Source organism: Dendronephthya gigantea, unplaced genomic scaffold, assembly GCF_004324835.1.
Source record: "Dendronephthya gigantea isolate DGI-Jeju-01 unplaced genomic scaffold, DenGig_1.0 000078F, whole genome shotgun sequence".
Lineage (NCBI taxonomy): Eukaryota > Metazoa > Cnidaria > Anthozoa > Malacalcyonacea > Nephtheidae > Dendronephthya > Dendronephthya gigantea.
Genome location: NW_021163088.1, coordinates 816,968 through 835,516, shown reverse-complemented (window position 1 = coordinate 835,516; position 18,549 = coordinate 816,968). Strand labels below are relative to the sequence as shown.

General features: G+C 36.3%; 1 long non-coding RNA gene and 21 other non-coding genes across 22 annotated transcripts; 11 read left to right on the top strand and 11 right to left on the bottom strand.

Annotated features, from left to right (window-relative positions):
• Positions 1–111: 111 nt before the first annotated feature.
• On the bottom strand, positions 112–3,593 carry LOC114532173. Its single transcript, XR_003687936.1, has 3 exons — positions 3,408–3,593; positions 1,672–1,767; positions 112–1,419 (listed from the first exon to the last, which is right to left on the bottom strand). It is a non-coding gene; the product is annotated as an uncharacterized LOC114532173 (long non-coding RNA).
• A 4,781-nt stretch (positions 3,594–8,374) lies between these two features.
• Positions 8,375–8,446, top strand: Trnap-cgg. The gene has a single exon. It is a non-coding gene; the product is annotated as a tRNA-Pro (tRNA).
• Positions 8,447–9,355: 909 nt separating this feature from the next.
• Trnag-ucc lies at positions 9,356–9,427 on the bottom strand. Its single transcript has one exon. It is a non-coding gene; the product is annotated as a tRNA-Gly (tRNA).
• A 197-nt stretch (positions 9,428–9,624) lies between these two features.
• On the top strand, positions 9,625–9,696 carry Trnaq-cug. Its single transcript has one exon. It is a non-coding gene; the product is annotated as a tRNA-Gln (tRNA).
• A 316-nt stretch (positions 9,697–10,012) lies between these two features.
• Positions 10,013–10,084, bottom strand: Trnag-ucc. The gene has a single exon. It is a non-coding gene; the product is annotated as a tRNA-Gly (tRNA).
• Positions 10,085–10,679: 595 nt separating this feature from the next.
• Positions 10,680–10,751, bottom strand: Trnag-ucc. Its single transcript has one exon. It is a non-coding gene; the product is annotated as a tRNA-Gly (tRNA).
• Positions 10,752–10,947: 196 nt separating this feature from the next.
• Positions 10,948–11,019, top strand: Trnaq-uug. The gene has a single exon. It is a non-coding gene; the product is annotated as a tRNA-Gln (tRNA).
• Positions 11,020–11,345: 326 nt separating this feature from the next.
• Trnag-ucc lies at positions 11,346–11,417 on the bottom strand. Its single transcript has one exon. It is a non-coding gene; the product is annotated as a tRNA-Gly (tRNA).
• Positions 11,418–11,613: 196 nt separating this feature from the next.
• Trnaq-uug lies at positions 11,614–11,685 on the top strand. Its single transcript has one exon. It is a non-coding gene; the product is annotated as a tRNA-Gln (tRNA).
• Positions 11,686–12,017: 332 nt separating this feature from the next.
• On the bottom strand, positions 12,018–12,089 carry Trnag-ucc. Its single transcript has one exon. It is a non-coding gene; the product is annotated as a tRNA-Gly (tRNA).
• Positions 12,090–12,948: 859 nt separating this feature from the next.
• Trnaq-cug lies at positions 12,949–13,020 on the top strand. Its single transcript has one exon. It is a non-coding gene; the product is annotated as a tRNA-Gln (tRNA).
• A 315-nt stretch (positions 13,021–13,335) lies between these two features.
• On the bottom strand, positions 13,336–13,407 carry Trnag-ucc. The gene has a single exon. It is a non-coding gene; the product is annotated as a tRNA-Gly (tRNA).
• Positions 13,408–13,600: 193 nt separating this feature from the next.
• Positions 13,601–13,672, top strand: Trnaq-uug. The gene has a single exon. It is a non-coding gene; the product is annotated as a tRNA-Gln (tRNA).
• A 327-nt stretch (positions 13,673–13,999) lies between these two features.
• Positions 14,000–14,071, bottom strand: Trnag-ucc. The gene has a single exon. It is a non-coding gene; the product is annotated as a tRNA-Gly (tRNA).
• A 196-nt stretch (positions 14,072–14,267) lies between these two features.
• Positions 14,268–14,339, top strand: Trnaq-uug. The gene has a single exon. It is a non-coding gene; the product is annotated as a tRNA-Gln (tRNA).
• Positions 14,340–15,604: 1,265 nt separating this feature from the next.
• On the top strand, positions 15,605–15,675 carry Trnaq-cug. Its single transcript has one exon. It is a non-coding gene; the product is annotated as a tRNA-Gln (tRNA).
• Positions 15,676–15,985: 310 nt separating this feature from the next.
• Positions 15,986–16,057, bottom strand: Trnag-ucc. The gene has a single exon. It is a non-coding gene; the product is annotated as a tRNA-Gly (tRNA).
• Positions 16,058–16,253: 196 nt separating this feature from the next.
• Positions 16,254–16,325, top strand: Trnaq-uug. The gene has a single exon. It is a non-coding gene; the product is annotated as a tRNA-Gln (tRNA).
• Positions 16,326–16,648: 323 nt separating this feature from the next.
• Positions 16,649–16,720, bottom strand: Trnag-ucc. Its single transcript has one exon. It is a non-coding gene; the product is annotated as a tRNA-Gly (tRNA).
• A 191-nt stretch (positions 16,721–16,911) lies between these two features.
• Trnaq-uug lies at positions 16,912–16,983 on the top strand. Its single transcript has one exon. It is a non-coding gene; the product is annotated as a tRNA-Gln (tRNA).
• A 329-nt stretch (positions 16,984–17,312) lies between these two features.
• Trnag-ucc lies at positions 17,313–17,384 on the bottom strand. Its single transcript has one exon. It is a non-coding gene; the product is annotated as a tRNA-Gly (tRNA).
• An 858-nt stretch (positions 17,385–18,242) lies between these two features.
• Positions 18,243–18,314, top strand: Trnaq-cug. Its single transcript has one exon. It is a non-coding gene; the product is annotated as a tRNA-Gln (tRNA).
• Positions 18,315–18,549: the final 235 nt, after the last annotated feature.

Sequence of the window (18,549 nt, the reverse complement as noted above, 5' to 3'; positions counted from 1 at the left end):
GTGAATCTGTTGTATAAAATGCATGTTTTACAAACGTAAACAAATATCTGGACAGTTTTACGGCGATTCAAATAAAACAATGTTTTTGCAAAATAAAGTTGAAAAGCGTTCTACAAAGTAGTATTTTGTCTTGAAAATAATTTTTTCATTCCTCTTCAGGTTCAGCATTTCTGATAAAGTAACGTATTTCTTCATCTGTCACTTTGGCAAAAACAACTCCTTTGAAAAACCGCTTAGATGATTATTGCGTAATAATCCGAGGTCGTTGGACCAATCAGAGGCCAGAATTTTTTATAATTGCATTGTAATAATACAAAAGCAAATAAACTGCTACATAAACGTATGACAAGACATGTTACAATTATGGTATTCTTGTCATACGCCATGTAGTTTGATTTGCTTCTAGGAATTTATTGCTGCTAACACGAAGAGAATGTTCAGCATGATGCTTTACATTGTGCATGTTTCCAATAGGCTTATGCATTCGTTCAAAAGATCTTTTACAAGACGAGAAGAAACGACAAGCAATGTGAACAAGGAGAATTAACAGAGTGATATACTAATTTTCTTTCTTTGCGGGTTTAAAATTTAATTACGATGTGGGTAAGATGGGTGCCACCAACGTAACAGTTTTATGGCGCTAACTGCATTAAGAACCACATTCTCTCGATTGTTTTCCACATTCCAATCTACATCTGAACAACCAAACTCCATTGTTAAAAGTGCATTATCCGTATCTACTGATACTTCTAGTAGCACGGTATTTGCTTTGAAATGAACACGTGTAAATTCTCGAACTCTCACTTGTAGCACAACATAATTCTCTTCATTATTACGAGTTAAATAATCTTGATTGATGGCGGGAAGGTTAGGCGCAGACACTTTCTTGCCATCGCTTTTAAGTTGAAATCGAAACAGGTAAACGTGTGAACTGCCCAATGAGCTTTCAATTTTGTACCAAGTGTTGCAACAACGTAATCCAATTACCTGTTGCAACAATAGTTTGTCAATGTCCAACGAATCCTCTTTCATCAATCGACTGCTAAGATTTGGGTGTAAGAGGAAAAGGGCTCGTATCACAAATATTTTAAGTCCGATGTGCTTTGCTCCAAAATTTTGCATTAAACATTTTGGTAAACGTACGGTGTCCTTGATATAACGTTTATAAAGATGATTCCAAAATGTCGATGAATTTATAGCCAGGTAGGATGAACGACATATGCACGCATATGTTTGAATTTGTAAGGGTTCGATGTATTTAGCCAGTATACACCATACGTCTAGTGGGTAATATATCTTGGATCTCTCCATAACTCCCTCGTGGGAAATCTCAGAATCTTCATGCTCATCAACTTTTTCACTGCCTTTGGAGGGGCAAGGTAAAAGTCGCTTACCGCAGGTAAAATTGTTTTCATCCATCTTTAAAACAAAGGAAAATACTTTAATTTCACGGCTAAATATGAGATATCAATTACTTCTACATTGCGGCTAATATTTTCGTCCATCTAAAATACTGAAAACTCATTTAATGCTGAGTCGACTTTCATCAGTTTCGTTTTCAAATTTGCCTGATAAGTAGCACGATGTGCTGTCTGTGCGGATACCTTACGCTATTACTAGCGTTTACTAAAATTAAAAAAATTTAAAAGATGCGAAACTTAATTCACATACCATGCATGCAGATCCCCACATTGTTTCGCAATTGTATCCAGAAAAACGTCCGATCTATTTGTGGAATCCATCTTCAATTTGACTTCAGGCGCTTTCCTTTAACGAAAATGGTCAGAGTGGTCATATTTTGAAATGAAGTATTTCGCTAAGAATATAGTAGCAGTGAAACAGCATTTCACTGGGCAGTTAGGAATTAGAGATGATGGACAAGATGTTAAGGTGACAGCCGTAATAGAGTATTTCTATGCGTTTGCAGCCAACAATGAATGATTTACATACAACAAGATGCCTGTTCTGGCGTTAACTCCGGCGTGCCGCGCACGTGCCTGTCTTCAATATAAAGTCTCTGAACATAAACAATACAGTTAATACCCATTTAGATGCCTTGCGAACCTAAATGTTGCTCGATCGCAACATTCAGAAGCACATAGTACTTTAAAAAGTGTAGAAGTTCAATTGTTTAAAAAAAGTAAATAAACCGCAAGATAAGGCGTTCACTTTGTCTTACATTTTGGAATTTGCGCTTATTAAATCTTCAATCCTGTGCAAATTGCGACGTGTCAACGCGCCCATACACGACCACATCGAAATAGCAGCGATATTAATAAAATAGGACCAGAATCTACATGTATTAAATATATTCTTACCCCAATTAAATCTTAACGTAATCGAACAGCATCAAAAGAACGGTTTATTTTTTCCTTTTGGAGGAATTTCCGAATATCATGCGAGAGAAATCAAATCGCGCATCAGTAAATTAGTCAGAGATTTCGAGTTGCGCACCACAACTCTTGGGAGACAAAAATGTGACGTAGATAAATACGGTCACATATACTTTTCAAATACTAGTATATTTCGCGCCAAAACACACTTGCGACGACGAAAACAACACAAACAAAACCTGGGCGAATTTTCAACTCTGTCGCTTAGGCTGGAGTAATAATTTGTATGTAAATATATTCCAGATGTTGACGGTGCAGCAACTGACTTTGACCTTGTTTATATATATCATATCACGTTGACCTTGATTATATTATGTAGTATCATACGATAAATATATTGTGAAATTTTTTCATATTTCATGAGCTCAGCAATTCTCAGAGTTAGAATCGAATCGTGAACTGTTTTATTAACTGAAGCTAATAAAAAATCGTAATTAAGATTTAGCAACCAAGTTATACGAACTCTCCATGCAAGTTATATAGAATGCACATTACTCGATACTTAGTATATTCTCGATTTATTCTTATGATATTTGCTTAATAAGACAGACAATAATAATTCAAACCGTCTACTTCTAGTGCAGTGTTCATGAAGTGTTAGAGAACAGAAATATTTCATACATGCACATGGATATGCCATATTTATTTAAATCTTATTATCGGATTTACCGAGTGGAGCAGTTCAAACGAACAGACATATATGCATGTGAGTTCTTACATAAACAAACTGATATTGCCTAACATAGCATAGCAATAACTAAAAGCATAAACATGGCTTAACATACATTACTGCATGTAAAAAACATTGTGTGTCATAAGATGGGCCGGTAATGAATGCTGAATTATGAGACGCAGCGAAGTTCAGAAAAACTCATAATCGAAAGATATTATTTATTATTTTATGTTTATCAGTGTTTACTTGATATTTACATGCAATTGCAAACGTTTCAGGCGTTTGATGCGATCGAGCTGAAATGAGGCGTGTATTGCAGGAAATAACGATTTTTACCTTACCAGAACTGTTTATGGAGGATCCCATGTAACTAAAACCACAGAATTTGATACTTCGAAATCTTTCCGCGTGAAGTACTGTACGGTGCAGTTCTCATGGCGAAATATACCTCGAGAAATACGGCTGCTGTTATGAGCACAGAAATTTATATTTATATATGTAAATGTGTACTGCATGACATTTACAAATCAAGTTGTGACAATCGTGATAGAATATGCAGTAGCTTTGAACTGCGCTGTGAATAGTTCCGTCTATATTTGTATGCAGTAGGTATATAATTTTATAGGTACATGAACATATATCAGGGCAGCATAATTAATTTCCCGTAGCGAATAGCTTATTTCTAGCAAAATAATCTTATTCTCCGAAATCGCCCGAAGGTAGGTAGCAAAGGTAGGAGGTAGGAAAATAATAGACTAGCAACGTCGAGCTGACCGCATGGTAGATCGCAAAGCCCACCGCACATGCACGTGCATGAGCTATTAGCTAAGCTAAAGACCACGCGTGGTTGTTAGCTCAGCAAGTTACTTTCGTGTGCGGATAGTTTTTTGTGAAGAATTCGACTCGAGAGGCAAGTTTCTCACGTGTGCGGATGGTTTTCGGCCGAGCTAACTGCCCTGCGAGGTCGTTAACTCAGCTGATATCTCTCGTGTGCGGTGGGCTTAACTGATTCCCTAAAAATATGCATGCATATTTAAATTGCTTTAAATTGCGTGAGAACTGATTGTTGTACCGACGCCGGCCATTCTTTATTGTTTTGTCCGCACGATAGTTATTACGTTAACCGTGCCGACATAAACAGTAAAAAAAGATTGACTGGTCCTTCTTTTCGACTGCAAAGATGGCAACCGAGTTATCGCACCAGTTCATTTACAGTTAGCGAATTTATTTGAGACTGGACGTTATACATGTCGGATGTTACAGCCAAACTTATCAGCTTTTTGCAGCCTAATCCCAGGCCTTGTAAGTTCCCGCTGTAAATTATGCGGGGCAGCCCACGTTAAGAGGCACAAAATGTTGAGATTTCAAAAATTTTCCCTGATTTTGTCCATGCAAACAGCCTAGTTATTAGGCCTCTTATATACGTTCCTTAGTACACGCGGTGAGACGGGAACTGAGAGGCCTCGTGAATTTTCTTGCTAGTACCATTACATTTACGACAGGTTTTGAAGTACAAAACGACACCCAGGACGTAGCCCAGCTTCTGTGTTCTCATAACTGACTGGGCTTAGAAAAGTTTAAACTTGTTGTAAACTGATTGCAGTTGAAAGAAATCGTTGCGATACCGTTTACCGATTACTGGAACAAGGCAGAACTATAGAAAATACTTATTCTTCTGTCAAACGGTACGAAAGTTGTAGTCTAGTTGAAATCCATAACATACTCTATGATTTCCGTAAGATCCCCGGTTATACGTTTTCATCAACCATCCGCGGGAAATTTTAACCCTGAATTTTACATAATTTTTGTATTAATTCGTAGTAAGAAAGTCATGCCACCTGCATGTGATATTATCTTTGTAATCGTCGCGGGTCGACGTTTTTCATCTTCACAACTTGATAGTTTTCTTAAAGATTTTAAGATAGAAAGATGGAGAGTGATAAATCCATCGATTGCATAAACTTGACACCGTGATGAAAATTACGCTAACGGAAAATACTGTTATATAATAACTATAGTGAAACACGCAATGTGATTGGTCAATAGCCGTGCAGGATCAGACAATCCTGCACGCGTTTTAGACAATCCTGCACGCAAAATTTAATTTTAATAAAGTTAACCGTTGTTTCACTACAGTTATTTTATAAAACAATTACCAAATGGTTTTCCGTGCAGGATTGCGTGATCCATGCACTTGGGATGTTGCTCGACTTTCGGAAAGCGTGAAAATACACTCGCCTACGGCTCGTGTATTTTCACGCTTTCCGAAAGTCTCGCAACATCCCGCGTGCATGGATCACGCAATCCTGCACGGAAAATCATTTGGTATTCCTTTATTCATATTCTATTTAGTATACTGATAGAAAGGCATCTTCGACGTTGTATTTGAAATATTATATTTTATGAAAGTGGTTAAATCACAAACTCTGATTGGCTTGTTTAGAATTCCAAACTACCGCTAACTTATTAAATAAATTTGACCGTTGTCTCGTTGTGGTTATTTTATAAAGCATATACTAAATGGTTTTCCCTGCAGGATAGCGTGATACTGAACTTGGGATATTGCTCGACTTTCGGAGAGGGTAAAAACAGCTTTCCAAAAGTCTTGCAATATCCCGCGCGCAGTATATCACGCCATCCTGCACGGAAAACAATTTAGTATTCCTTTATTACTTCCTACCTGCTCCAAAGCAATTAAATTTTCCTTTGTTGCGCTATATACCAGTGTAAACAGTACAAAACATCAAAGGTAACAGTACAAACACCACTTATGGCGGGAGATTGCCAATCTGAGATTGGAATTCTTAACAAGCCAATCAGAGTTTGTGATTTAACAACTTTCAAAAATTATAATATTTCAAATACAATGACGAACTGCCGTTCCATCAGAATAGGAATATGAATAGTATTAAGGCCCACGCAGACCATAGGCAGCCCAGAAATCTGTTTATGCTCAGTCTTCGACTGCATTGTTTACGCGCGCGGTCAGCTTCTACTGTCTGCACTAATTACTGTATTATATCTTATATATTAATATAAAAACAGACCAAGGCCAAATTTAACCCCTATTTCTACTAAGCGCCCAAATAAAGAAATTCCAGTGCTCATAAGACAACGTAGCCTGTGCACAGACCTATATCCGGAAAGATGTCTTTATCTTTCCGGATATAGGTCTGTGCACAGGCTAAAGACAACGAAGCAAACTAACTATAATCGTGGATGTTCTCGAAGATCACCAATTTTCCGCCAATTAAGATTTATAAAACGTACTCCAATTGCTTACGGAAATGAAGTTCCGATATCAACATACTTCGTCCCATCCATCTTACTCTTAAACGTGATGTCGTTGACCCCCAAAATTGACGAAGTAGCTATGTAAATTTCGAGTTATTATAATTGTTCATGTCTTTAGAAATCTATTGTTTTCACAGTCAGTGAACCCGAAAATATTAGCATAGCGGGACAAATCGACAGGCTGGCTACGCTACTGGTAGCATGTGTCGTGAAGCAAAATCAATGTGATGAGAAGGATACCAATTGCTAAGAAGGGACCGTAAACAAAGAGATCACAGAGGCGTTTATCTGTCTCTATATAAAAATAATATTAAATGTAAACTCCTAGGTGATCTCTACCATGACGATCATGAAGTGTTATGGGTAATGTTTCGAGGATAATTATTTTGTTGGCAAAATTCGCAGATATTTCTCCACTTCCAAAAGCTCAAAATATCAAAGACTTTAACAAAGACCTAAAAGCGATATCTTTGACGTCAACTTTATCCAAAATTGCTGCAGATTTTGTTATCCAACATGAATAAAAACCCTAATCTTTTAAATATTATTGATCCTAAACAATTTGGATTTATTCCGGAATCATGCACAAAATTTGCCCTAATTTCAATGCTCCACAAATAGTTGTCCGCTACTGATGGAACAGGCTGATTAGAGTGATTTTGTTAGATTATAAAAAGGCTTTTGATATGGTTGATCATAACCTTCTGGTTGCCAAACTGTATGACTATGGTATAAAACCAGCAATTATAAATTGGAATGTGGATTTTTTACGGAATCGGTTTCAAAGAGTGAGAATTGACTCGGATTGTTACTCAAATTTTTAGCGCGTTCCAGCAGGTGTCCCTCAAGGAACAAAACTTGGGCCCTGGCTCTTTCTTGCCATGATTAACGACTTCCTACTTTCCGGCGAGCCCTCAGAAGATATGTGGAAATATGAAGAGTGACACCAAAATTTCCGAAGTCATTCCTAAACACAGCAATAGCGCACTGCAGCCAGCTGTTGATAAAATTGGTAATTGGTCTGAACAGAATAAATTAAATCTACACCCCGAAAAATGAAAAGAGATGAGGATTCAATTTGCCAAGCACGAAGGTATGTTTGATCCAATTACGATGAATGGACGACATATTGAAATTGTAAAATCAACGAAAGTTCTAGAATTAATCCTAACAGATGATCTTAAATGGACAAAACACATACAAACGGTGGTTGCTAAAACTTCAAAACGACTTTATCTTTTAAAACAACTGCGACGAGCTGATGTGGAAGAAAAATATTTAATTCAATTCTAAAATGCATGTGTTCGATCATTACTAGAATATGCCTGTGAAGTCTCCAATTATTCGAATCTTCCTACATATCTATCTGATGATCTGGAATGAGTACAACGACGTGCAATGAGGATTATTTTCCCTGGTATGAAGTACAAAGAGGCCTTGCAAAGGGGACATCTAGAGTCACTCTATGATAGACGAGAATACTTATGTAAACAGATTTTTGATCAAATAGAACAAAATCAGAATCATAAATTGAATAATTATTTTACCAAGTGTAAAATCGGGTGTTTATAATAATCTTCGAACTATCAGAAAGTATGAACTCCCTCTAATTAAGACAGATCGTTTTCACTTTACTAATTTCTAGTAAATTTCTAGTGGTTAATTTCTCGTAAATTTCTAGTAATTTCTAGTTATTCCTATTCAAGCAATGAAAGTGAAATTTTAAAAAAGTACAATTTAGATTGTGTAAGTTTTAATGACCCTTATTCGAAATGAAATGTACATATACTGCATTTGAAATATATAATTATTTAGTTAGCGAAATATCCTGTAAAATCAGCTATAATTCAGTCTTACTCACTGCAATATTTGATTTATTAAACTACGAGATTTGAACTCGGATCCTTGGATTAAAAGTCCAAAATGCTGACAATTACACCACAGAACCAAAATGAGATTGCTTAGCATTAATGTTAATGCTTAGCATTGAACATTACAAAAAAACGCAATGTGTAATTCTGTGGTGTAATGGTTAGCACTTTGGACTCGGAATCCAACAATCCGAGTTCAAATCTCGGCAGGACCAACTTTAACTCTAATCACTCTTCACGGAAAAAGTTCTAAGCATTGCACGTGTCGTTGAATCAAGGCACTTCTTAAAATGATTAGTCGAAGATTTATAGCATTGAAGATAATTCGTACATCATTTTTTTTTAGTGTTCTGACTCCCGTAAATTCACTCAAAATATGTTGTTTCTGATTTTTTTTGGAAATATAAAACCAATGGAATGAAACAGCAACTGTTTTGTTAACAAAGGGAAAAGTTAATTTCTATTGTCGGCTTAAAAACATGCAGATCTACTGCTTGGAAGGCAGCAATGCTAACCATTACACCATCAACGCAAGATATGACAATATTCGACACACCATTGTACTTTTTGTTACAAATCAAAGGCAGCAAAAAGATGGAGAGCATGAAGAAAATCATAGAAAAAAAAATTGAACGCAAGTTTGAATGGAGAAATTCATCGTGAACAGTTTTATATGCATCGTTATAATCCTGGACAAAAAAAATGCGCTTCGACACCAATCTCACGTTGGTTCTGTAATGTAATGGTTTGCACTTTGGACTTTGAATCCAAGAATCCGAGTTCAAATCTCGGCAGGGCCTATACGAATGCGATTACCGCTAATTAAACTTTCACGCTAAGATAATTTTGCAAGGATTGAAGGTCTTGTGGAAGCGAGATGATTAGTCGAAGATTTAGGGCAATGAAGATAATTTGTACGTTTTTTTGTAGTGTTCTGAGTCCCGTAAATTCACTCAAAATAATTATGTTGTTTCTAATTTTTTGGGGAAATATAAAACCAATGGAATGAAATAGCAACTGTTTTCAGTAATAACAAAGAAAGAAGTTAATTTCTATTGTCGGCTTAAAAACATGCAATATTTTCCTTCAAACAGAGGATGATGAGGACCCATGAAATGCGAATATGCGTTGACCGGGAATCGAACCCAGATCTACTGCTTGGAAGGCAAGAATGCTAACCATTACACCATCAACGCAAGATATGACAATATTCGACACATCATTGTACTTTTTGTTACAAATCAAAGGCAGCAAATAGATGGAGAAGTTGAAGAAAATCATAGAAAGAAAAAAAACTGCACCCAAGTTTGAATGGAGAAATTCATAGTGAACAGTTTTATATGCATCGTTATAATCCTGGATAAAAATATGCGTTTTAAAACCAATCTGGATTGGTTCTGTGGTGTAATGGTTAGCACTTTGGACTCTGAATCCAACGATCCGAGTTCAAATCTCGGCAGGACCAACTTTAACTCTAATCACTCTTCACGGAAAAAATTGCAAGCATAGCACGTCTCGTTGAATCAAGGCACTTTTTAAAATGATTAGTCGAAGATTTATGGCAGTGAAGATAATTCGTACATCATTTTTTTGTAGTGTTCTGAGTCCCGCAAATTCACTCAAAATATGTTGTGTCTGATTGGTTTTTGGAAATATAAAACCAATGGAATGAAATAGCAACTGTTTTGTTAACAAAGGGAAAAGTTAATTTCTATTGTCGGCTTAAAAACATGCAATATTTTTCGTTCAAACAGAGGATGATGAAGACCCAAAAGCGAATATGCGTTGACCGGGAATCGAACCCAGATCTACTGCTTGGAAGGCAGCAATGCTAACCATTACACCATCAACGCAAGATATAATAATATTCGACACATCATTGTACTTTTTGCTACAAATCAAAGGCAGCAAATAGATGGAGAGCATAAAGAAAATCATAGAAAAAAAAATTGCATGGAAGTTTGAATGGAGAAATTCATCGTGAACAGTTTTATATGCATCGTTATAATCCTGGATGAAAAAAGTGCGCTTCGAAACCAATCTCACGTTGGTTCTGTGGTGTAATGGTTAGCACTTTGGGCTTTGAATCCAAGAATCCGAGTTTAAATCTCGGCAGGACCTATACGAATGCGATTAACGCTAATCACACTTTCACGCTAAGATAATTTTGCAATGATTGAAGGTCTTGTCAAAGCAAGGCATTTTTTAAGATGATTTGTCGAAGATTTAGGGCAGTGAAGATAATTTGTACGTTTTTTTGTAGTGTTCTGAGTCCCGCAAATTCACTCAAAATATGTTGTGTCTGATTGGTTTTTGGAAATATAAAACCAATGGAATGAAATAGCAACTGTTTTGTTAACAAAGGGAAAAGTTAATTTCTATTGTCGGCTTAAAAACATGCAATATTTTTCGTTCAAACAGAGGATGATGAAGACCCAAAAGCGAATATGCGTTGACCGGGAATCGAACCCAGATCTACTGCTTGGAAAGCAGCAATGCTAACCATAACACCATCAACGCAAGATATAATAATATTCGACACATCATTGTACTTTTTGCTACAAATCAAAGGCAGCAAATAGATGGAGAGCATAAAGAAAATCATAGAAAAAAAAATTGCATGGAAGTTTGAATGGAGAAATTCATCGTGAACAGTTTTATATGCATCGTTATAATCCTGGATGAAAAAAGTGCGCTTCGAAACCAATCTCACGTTGGTTCTGTGGTGTAATGGTTAGCACTTTGGGCTTTGAATCCAAGAATCCGAGTTCAAATCTCGGCAGGACCTATACGAATGCGATTAACGCTAATCACACTTTCACGCTAAGATAATTTTGCAATGATTGAAGGTCTTGTCAAAGCAAGGCATTTTTTAAGATGATTTGTCGAAGATTTAGGGCAGTGAAGATAATTTGTACGTTTTTTGTAGTGTTCTGAGTCCCGCAAATTCACTCAAAATATGTTGTGTCTGATTGGTTTTTGGAAATATAAAACCAATGGAATGAAATAGCAACTGTTTTGTTAACAAAGGGAAAAGTTAATTTCTATTGTCGGCTTAAAAACATGCAATATTTTTCGTTCAAACAGAGGATGATGAAGACCCAAAAGCGAATATGCGTTGACCGGGAATCGAACCCAGATCTACTGCTTGGAAGGCAGCAATGCTAACCATTACACCATCAACGCAAGATATGATAATATTCGACACGTCATTGTACTTTTTAATACAAATCAAAGGCAGCAAATAGATGGAGAGCATAAAGAAAATCATAGAAAAAAAAATTGCATGGAAGTTTGAATGGAGAAATTCATCGTGAACAGTTTTATATGCATCGTTATAATCCTTGATGAAAAAAATGCGCTTCGAAACCAATCTCACGTTGGTTCTGTGGTGTAATGGTTAGCACTTTGGACTTTGAATCCAAGAATCCGAGTTCAAATCTCGGCAGGACCTATACGAATGCGATTACCGCTAATCACACTTTCACGCTAAGATAATTTTGCAAGGATTGAAGGTCTTGTGGAAGCGAGGCACTTTTTAAGATGATTAGTCGAAGATTTAGGGCAATGAAGATAATTTGTACGTTTTTTTGTAGTGTTCTGAGTCCCGTAAATTCACTCAAAATATGTGGTTTCTAATTTTTTGGGGAAATATAAAACCAATGGAATGAATTAGCAACTGTTTTCAGTAATAATAAAGGGAAAAGTTAATTTCTACTGTCGGCTTAAAAACTTGCAATATTTTCCTTCAAATATAGGATGATGAAGTCGACCCAAAAGCGAATATGCGTTGACCGGGAATCGAACCCAGATCTACTGCTTGGAAGGCAACAATGCTAACCATTACACCATCAACGCAAGATATGACAATATTCGACACATCATTGTACTATTTGTTACAAATCAAAGGCAGCATATAGATGGAGAGCATGAAGCAATTAAAAAAAAAAATTGCAGGGAAGTTTGAATGGAGAAATTCATCGTGAACATGTTTATATGCATCGTTATAATCCTGCATGGAAAAAAGGCGCTTCGAGACCAATCTCACGTTGGTTCTGTGGTGTAATGGTTAGCACTTTTGACTTTGAATCCAAGAATCCGGGTTTAAATCTCGGCAAGACCTATACGAATGCGATTAACGCTAATCACACTTTCACGCTAAGATAATTTTGCAAGGATTGAAGGTCTTGTGGAAGCGAGGCACTTTTTAAGATGATTTGTCGAAGATTTAGGGCAGTGAAGATAATTTGTACGTTTTTTGTAGTGTTCTGAGTCCCGTAAATTCACTCAAAATATGTTGTTTCTAATTTTTTGGGGAAATATAAAACCAATGGAATGAAATAGCAACTGTTTCAGTAATAAGAAAGAAAGAAGTTAATTTCTATTGTCGGCTTAAAAACTTGCAATATTTTTCTTCAAATAGAGGATGATGAAGACCCAAAAGCGAATATGCGTTGACTGGGAATCGAAGCCAGATCTACTTCTTGGAACGCAACAATGCTCACCATTACACCATCAACGCAAGATATGACAATATTCGACACATCATTGTACTTTTTGTGACAAATCAAAGGCAGCAAATAGATGGAGAGCATGAAGAAAATCATAGAAAGAAAAAAATTGAACACAAGTTTGTATGGAGAAATTCATCGTGAACAGTTTTATATGCATCGTTAAAATCCTGGATCAAAAAATACGTTTAAAACCAATCACGGTTGGTTCTGTCGTGTAATGGTTAGCACTTTGGACTCTGAATCCAACGATCCGAGTTCAAATCTCGGCAGGACCAACTTTAACTCTAATCACTCTTCACGGAAAAATTGCAAGCATTGCACGTCTCGTTGAATCAAGGCACTTTTTAAAATGATTAGTCGAAGATTTATGGCAGTGAAGATAATTCGTACATCATTTTTTTGTAGTGTTCTGAGTCCCGCAAATTCACTCAAAATATGTTGTGTCTGATTGGTTTTTGGAAATATAAAACCAATGGAATGAAATAGCAACTGTTTTGTTAACAAAGGGAAAAGTTAATTTCTATTGTCGGCTTAAAAACATGCAATATTTTTCGTTCAAACAGAGGATGATGAAGACCCAAAAGCGAATATGCGTTGACCGGGAATCGAACCCAGATCTACTGCTTGGAAGGCAGCAATGCTAACCATTACACCATCAACGCAAGATATAATAATATTCGACACATCATTGTACTTTTGCTACAAATCAAAGGCAGCAAATAGATGGAGAGCATAAGAAAATCATAGAAAAAAAAAATTGCATGGAAGTTTGAATGGAGAAATTCATCGTGAACAGTTTTATGCATCGTTATAATCCTGGATGAAAAAAGTGCGCTTCGAAACCAATCTCACGTTGGTTCTGTGGTGTAATGGTTAGCACTTTGGGCTTTGAATCCAAGAATCCGAGTTCAAATCTCGGCAGGACCTATACGAATGCGATTAACGCTAATCACACTTTCACGCTAAGATAATTTTGCAATGATTGAAGGTCTTGTCAAAGCAAGGCATTTTTTAAGATGATTTGTCGAAGATTTAGGGCAGTGAAGATAATTTGTACGTTTTTTTGTAGTGTTCTGAGTCCTGCAAATTCACTCAAAATATGTTGTGTCTGATTGGTTTTTGGAAATATAAAACCAATGGAATGAAATAGCAACTGTTTTGTTAACAAAGGAAAAGTTAATTTCTATTGTCGGCTTAAAAACATGCAATATTTTTTCGTTCAAACAGAGGATGATGAAGACCCAAAAGCGAATATGCGTTGACCGGGAATCGAACCCAGATCTACTGCTTGGAAGGCAGCAATGCTAACCATTACACCATCAACGCAAGATATGATAATATTCGACACGTCATTGTACTTTTTGTTACAAATCAAAGGCAGCAAATAGATGGAGAGCATAAAGAAAATCATAGAAAAAAAAATTGCATGGAAGTTTGAATGGAGAAATTCATCGTGAACAGTTTTATATGCATCGTTATAATCCTTGATGAAAAAAATGCGCTTCGAAACCAATCTCCCGTTGGTTCTGTGGTGTAATGGTTAGCACTTTGGACTTTGAATCCAAGAATCCGAGTTCAAATCTCGGCAGGACCTATACGAATGCGATTACCGCTAATCACACTTTCACGCTAAGATAATTTTGCAAGGATTGAAGGTCTTGTGGAAGCGAGGCACTTTTTAAGATGATTAGTCGAAGATTTAGGGCAATGAAGATAATTTGTACTTTGTTTTGTAGTGTTCTGAGTCCCGTAAATTCACTCAAAATATGTGGTTTCTAATTTTTTGGGGAAATATAAAACCAATGGAATGAATTAGCAACTGTTTTCAGTAATAACAAAGGGAAAAGTTAATTTCTACTGTCGGCTTAAAAACTTGCAATATTTTCCTTCAAATAGAGGATGATGAAGTCGACCCAAAAGCGAATATGCGTTGACCGGGAATCGAACCCAGATCTACTGCTTGGAAGGCAACAATGCTAACCATTACACCATCACGCAAGATATGACAATATTCGACACATCATTGTACTATTTGTTACAAATCAAAGGCAGCATATAGATGGAGAGCATGAAGCAATTAAAAAAAAAAAATTGCAGGGAAGTTTGAATGGAGAAATTCATCGTGAACATGTTTATATGCATCGTTATAATCCTGCATGGAAAAAAGGCGCTTCGAGACCAATCTCACGTTGGTTCGTGGTGTAATGGTTAGCACTTTTGACTTTGAATCCAAGAATCCGGGTTAAATCTCGGCAAGACCTATACGAATGCGATTAACGCTAATCACACTTTCACGCTAAGATAATTTTGCAAGGATTGAAGGTCTTGTGGAAGCGAGGCACTTTTTAAGATGATTTGTCGAAGATTTAGGGCAGTGAAGATAATTTGTGTACGTTTTTTTTGTAGTGTTCTGAGTCCCGTAAATTCACTCAAAATATGTTGTTCTAATTTTTTGGGGAAATATAAAACCAATGGAATGAAATAGCAACTGTTTTCAGTAATAAGAAAGAAAGAAGTTAATTTCTATTGTCGGCTTAAAAACTTGCAATATTTTTCTTCAAATAGAGGATGATGAAGACCCAAAAGCGAATATGCGTTGACTGGGAATCGAACCCAGATCTACTTCTTGGAACGCAACAATGCTCACCATTAAACCATCAACGCAAGATATGACAATATTCGACACATCATTGTACTTTTTGTGACAAATCAAAGGCAGCAAATAGATGGAGAGCATGAAGAAAATCATAGAAAGAAAAAAATTGAACACAAGTTTGTATGGAGAAATTCATCGTGAACAGTTTTATATGCATCGTTAAAATCCTGGATCAAAAAATACGTTTAAAACCAATCACGGTTGGTTCTGTCGGTAATGGTTAGCACTTTGGACTCTGAATCCAACGATCCGAGTTCAAATCTCGGCAGGACCAACTTTAACTCTAATCACTCTTCACGGAAAAATTGCAAGCATTGCACGTCTCGTTGAATCAAGGCACTTTTTAAAGATTAGTCGAAGATTTATGGCAGTGAAGATAATTTGTACATCATTTTTTTGTAGTGTTCTGAGTCCCGCAAATTCACTCAAAATATGTTGTGTCTGATTGGTTTTTGGAAATATAAAACCAATGGAATGAAATAGCAACTGTTTTGTAACAAAGGGAAAAGTTAATTTCTATTTCGGCTTAAAAACATGCAATATTTTTCGTTCAAACAGGGATGATGAAGACCCAAAAGCGAATATGCGTTGACCGGGAATCGAACCCAGATCTACTGCTTGGAAGGCAGCAATGCTAACCATTACACCATCAACGCAAGATATAATAATATTCGACACATCATTGTACTTTTTGCTACAAATCAAAGGCAGCAAATAGATGGAGAGCATAAAGAAAATCATAGAAAAAAAAATTGCATGGAAGTTTGAATGGAGAAATTCATCGTGAACAGTTTTATATGCATCGTTATAATCCTGGATGAAAAAAGTGCGCTTCGAAACCAATCTCACGTTGGTTCTGTGGTGTAATGGTTAGCACTTTGGGCTTTGAATCCAAGAATCCGAGTTCAAATCTCGGCAGGACCTATACGAATGCGATTAACGCTAATCACACTTTCACGCTAAGATAATTTTGCAATGATTGAAGGTCTTGTCAAAGCAAGGCATTTTTAAGATGATTTGTCGAAGATTTAGGGCAGTGAAGATAATTTGTACGTTTTTTGTAGTGTTCTGAGTCCTGCAAATTCACTCAAAATATGTTGTGTCTGATTGGTTTTGGAAATATAAAACCAATGGAATGAAATAGCAACTGTTTTGTTAACAAAAGGAAAAGTTAATTTCTATTGTCGGCTTAAAAACATGCAATATTTTCGTTCAAACAGAGGATGATGAAGACCCAAAAGCGAATATGCGTTGACCGGGAATCGAACCCAGATCTACTGCTTGGAAGGCAGCAATGCTAACCATTACACCATCAACGCAAGATATGATATTCGACACAGTCATTGTACTTTTGTTACAAATCAAAGGCAGCAAATAGATGGAGAGCATAAGAAAATCATAGAAAAAAAAATTGCATGGAAGTTTGAATGGAGAAATTCATCGTGAACAGTTTTATATGCATCGTTATAATCCTTGATGAAAAAAATGCGCTTCGAAACCAATCTCCGTTGGTTCTGTGGTGTAATGGTTAGCACTTTGGACTTTGAATCCAAGAATCCGAGTTCAAATCTCGGCAGGACCTATACGAATGCGATTACCGCTAATCACACTTTCACGCTAAGATAATTTTGCAAGGATTGAAGGTCTTGTGGAAGCGAGGCACTTTTTAAGATGATTAGTCGAGATTTAGGGCAATGAAGATAATTTGTACTTTTTTTGTAGTGTTCTGAGTCCCGTAAATTCACTCAAAATATGTGGTTTCTAATTTTTTGGGGAAATATAAAACCAATGGAATGAATTGCAACTGTTTTCAGTAATAACAAAGGGAAAAGTTAATTTCTACTGTCGGCTTAAAAACTTGCAATATTTTCCTTCAAATAGAGGATGATGAAGTCGACCCAAAAGCGAATATGCGTTGACCGGGAATCGAACCCAGATCTACTGCTTGGAAGGCAACAATGCTAACCATTACACCATCAACGCAAGATATGACAATATTCGACACATCATTGTACTATTTTTACAAATCAAAGGCAGCAATAGATGGAGAGCATGAAGCAATTAAAAAAAAAAAATTGCAGGGAAGTTTGAATGGAGAAATTCATCGTGAACATGTTTATATGCATCGTTATAATCCTGCATGGAAAAAAGGCGCTTCGAGACCAATCTCACGTTGGTTCTGTGGTGTAATGGTTAGCACTTTTGACTTTGAATCCAAGAATCCGGGTTTAAATCTCGGCAAGACCTATACGAATGCGATTAACGCTAATCACACTTTCACGCTAAGATAATTTTGCAAGGATTGAAGGTCTTGTGGAAGCGAGGCACTTTTTAAGATGATTTGTCGAAGATTTAGGGCAGTGAAGATAATTTGTACGTTTTTTTGTAGTGTTCTGAGTCCCGTAAATTCACTCAAAATATGTTGTTTCTAATTTTTTGGGGAAATATAAAACCAATGGAATGAAATAGCAACTGTTTTCAGTAATAAGAAAGAAAGAAGTTAATTTCTATTGTCGGCTTAAAAACTTGCAATATTTTTCTTCAAATAGAGGATGATGAAGACCCAAAAGCGAATATGCGTTGACTGGGAATCGAACCCAGATCTACTTCTTGGAACGCAACAATGCTCACCATTAAACCATCAACGCAAGATATGACAATATTCGACACATCATTGTACTTTTTGTGACAAATCAAAGGCAGCAAATAGATGGAGAGCATGAAGAAAATCATAGAAAGAAAAAAATTGAACAAGTTTGAATGGAGAAATTCATCGTGAACAGTTTTATATGCATCGTTAAAATCCTGGATCAAAAAATGCGTTTAAAACCAATCACGGTTGGTTCTGTCGTGTAATGGTTAGCACTTTGGACTCTGAATCCAACGATCCGAGTTCAAATCTCGGCAGGAACAACTTTAACTCTAATCACTCTTCACGGAAAAATTGCAAGCATTGCACGTCTCGTTGAATCAAGGCACTTTTTAAAATGATTAGTCGAAGATTTATAGCAGTAAAGATAATTCGTACGTCATTTTTTGTAGTGTTCTGAGTCCCGTAAATTCACTCAAAATATGTTGTTTCTAATTTTTTTTGGAAATTTAAAACCTATGGAATGAAATAGCAACCGTTTTGTTAACAAAGGGAAAA